Genomic DNA, 3,530 nt, shown 5'->3' with positions numbered 1-3,530 from the left:
TTACATCTTGCACGTATCACCGCCCTAATTGCCTCAAATATAACAAGATAGAGCGTCAGTTTGTGAACGCCTACTAGCTTACATAAAGAGATAAACACGGTGTCTCCCAGTCCAAAGATTGTCTTTAACGGCGTGCCACACCACAGCCGAGCTTTAAACAACTTCAATGTTTGAGTAGTGCAGTATGTGGCTTACGTTTGACCCGTAATACATGTGTATTCGTTCGTTTGTGTTGGCAGGAATGGAGATGTTCGCTTTAAAATACGCCAAAGTGCAATATCATTATGATATATTTGAGTCAAAGCACACTGTGCTGAGTACAGTTGAGCATGTTGCCTATCTGGCCTGCTTTGAGCCACTTCCCCTCCCCCACACTCCACTATTTTTCGCCTGCCTGGTCACACAGCGGTTGATTAATTCTCCCTTCGCCTTGCTCAGTCATTCAGATTTGGAAAGTAAATAACAAGTTGACATCAGTGTGACACATTCCTTTGGTTACCGTACACACGGCAGTATTTGCGCACAACATATTGTTTGCCACAGCGACCGCTGTTGTACAGTAGGCTACGCTTTTATTTGCTTTAGATTACAAGTAAGCACGGGCTGGTTACTGAATAGCTCAAGAGTCCAAAATCCACGGGTGGTATTTCATAAACACAAATATTTGTGGAATGGAATGCATATCACAGATTTATAGATATTTTACACATTTTGTGTCTCTTTTCCTTGGATGTCTGAGATGGAAATCTCAGTGGAATAAGTGTGACATTTACCGTAGAAGAGAAGTTGCAAAGACACGAACTGAGACGTAAAAAAATAATTAGCCCGGAGAGATAAGTGGAGAGAAGATGGCCAGAAGGAGATCTGATAGATACAATCTCCTGAGAAAAAAAGGCGAAAGGGACTGTGTGTAAAAATGTGTCATGTAGTGGTTGTGCTGGGCGTGGCAACCATCTCAAATGTCATCAACCCACTACCTGAAACAAATGGTATATATATGGTTACCTTTTTAGATTACCTTTTTTTTTTTGTGGTAACAAGGCAGTTTTCTTGTGTAGAAGTACTTATTGTGGGAATAGGTATAAATGATTGCTTAGAAGGGTTACAAAAATATAATACACTTACTAGGAAGGCAGCTAACGACTAATCCAAAGATGGTTTTTAAGAACATTGTGCAGTTTTTGTCACATATCTTTCTTTCTTTTTGCAGCAAACACACTGTGACTTCGAGGCTGTCGGGGGAGGGTGCGGCGGTTTGCACTGTTGCCCCACAGCAAGAGGTTTCCTGGTTCAAATCTCAGATGGGGCCCTATTGTCCAGAGTACAGGATATACCTGGCCTCTGGCCTAGTGGTGGCTGGAACCCTCAAAACAAACTGCATTTCCTGAAATTGCCACTCAAATTTTTTGTCAGATGGGTCCAAAAGTGAGTCAAGTCCCTGTGTGAGAATGGCAAACTTTACAGAAGAAATTAAAAAAACAGTGTACATTCTGGAACAAAACAGAAAGAAAAAACAAAGGTTTTCATCTCAATAGCTAATTTGTCCCCTCATGACAATGGGGTGGGGCAAGAAGGGAGGATATTTTTTTTTTATCTAACTCATCTATCTGGATTGCATTGTCTTAAAAGAAGCAATTAAAACAACTTGATTCGTTATATATATTCTCTTACTATCTGAAACACAAAATTACATGAAACAGCCATGATGAGATGCAAAATATGAGACACAAAGCATCCAAAATTTTGCTCTATATGGAAGATGAGACACGAAATAAACAAAGGGAAACAAGAGAGTACAAAAAAGCAGAGGTATTAAAGACAAGGAGCAGTGCATGTAGCTGTGAAATACCCAAAAAGAGACAAAAAATTAAACAAAGATGTACAATAGACTAAATCCTCCAAATAACCACGTGTAAAATGAGGCCACAAAATAAATTGCAATTATGCCAGACATCTGCAAGATACACATTTGGAGACACAATGACACAAAAGTGCATGGTGCACAATTACAAAAAGCTGCAACATGATACCATAAGAACTTAATGTGCTTGCAACGGCATTGATGCTCTAACCCTCTCACTAGTTGTGAAATTATCAACACTCCACACAATGTAAGTAAATACCTATGCTGCATGTAAGTTGCCTAAAATGATCAGTTCCAGAGTCTGTTAATCCAAACACATTAATTCGTCCTGAACATATAAATCAGAATATGTTTTATGTCATTATCTAGGTTCCAGTCTAACGATTGGTATCTACTTTGAGCTCTACTGAATATTCATGACCCCTCAACGGTGTGCTATTGAACTGGAATAAACTGCTGCGTGTTCGTCACAATTAAAGAACATGTCAGCAGTGGCACGTCTTTGATATTTGGGCAACAATAGGGTTATGCAGCTGAGCCACGTTACTTTCACAACACAGATAACACTAGCAAACACAGAAAATAATACTGAATATCACTGACTCTCCTCATTAGTTGCTGTTGTTTGGACTGTTCAGCATCTATGCACCTAATGGCGCTGCCTATTGCAGGATGTTGCTCTCATCTATTTTCTCCCCACATAAGGTGGGTACATTTGGGAATGCTGGCGAGCTATTAAATTCTGAATGAGAGACAATGAAAATAAACGCCTACAGTTCACTGAGGACATGCAGATGTCAGTCAGTCGGCCTTTGATGTCCAGACCATATGCTGCGAATAGAGAGTCTTGTCACATCAGTTCTCTTGGGCAATTCATATTTAATGAATGCAGCTAAATGGATATATGAGATCATCTCTCCAGACTGCCAAACAACTGTTTCATAGCCCTCCCTTAACAGTTAACTGTTTTATAGATTTGTGTCTCATTTCCAGTAGATGATAAATTAGAAAGTTGTTGCAGTCATGCATCCAATATTCAGACATGTGTACATATTAAAGCGCACTGCAAGTTCCCCGCTCAATAGTCTTCTGTCAGCTTCTATATGTCATGGTGACAATTTCTGATCTTCTTATTGGATTTATGCTCATGAATTACTAAACTTCCTTGACGTGACACAATTTCTGTTTAAGTAGAACTGAAAACTGTTTACTGTGATGTGGTGCATGGAAGTTTCAGTTTCACAATGTTTGCATTGCAGGGTATCTAGTCACACGGGACGGAACATTGAAAAATATTATGCTTCAGATGTCATTCGAAATGAATATTCAGTGTTTATTTATCTCCACTCTGCTTGAGAGCCTTGTCTTCTTGTTATTTGCTGCATGAAAGCTTAATAAAACCCCAAAAAACCCCACATTGCTAGTCGCTCTGCACATCTATTACATGCTGTGGGGTAGAAGCGCTTCCTGCCATAGAGCCGGGACTGACCTCCTAACAAAGAACAGGTTCAATCTGCCTCCCCTCCCCCACACCGGGAAGCTGATGAGGGTCACATGACCTTTCTAGACAGCACTGAGGAGCATTGGTAATATGTAGGGGTGGGGGAAGGGTGCAGTTAGTCACACGCCTCTTGTTGTGTCGTTATTAGGCTGGCGAAGCGTGGGG

This window comes from Leuresthes tenuis, unplaced genomic scaffold (genome assembly GCF_036924035.1).
Source record: "Leuresthes tenuis unplaced genomic scaffold, fLeuTen1.0.hap1 SCAF_12, whole genome shotgun sequence".
In the NCBI taxonomy this organism is placed as follows: Eukaryota; Metazoa; Chordata; class Actinopteri; order Atheriniformes; family Atherinopsidae; genus Leuresthes; species Leuresthes tenuis.
Note: the sequence above shows the minus strand (reverse complement) of the source record.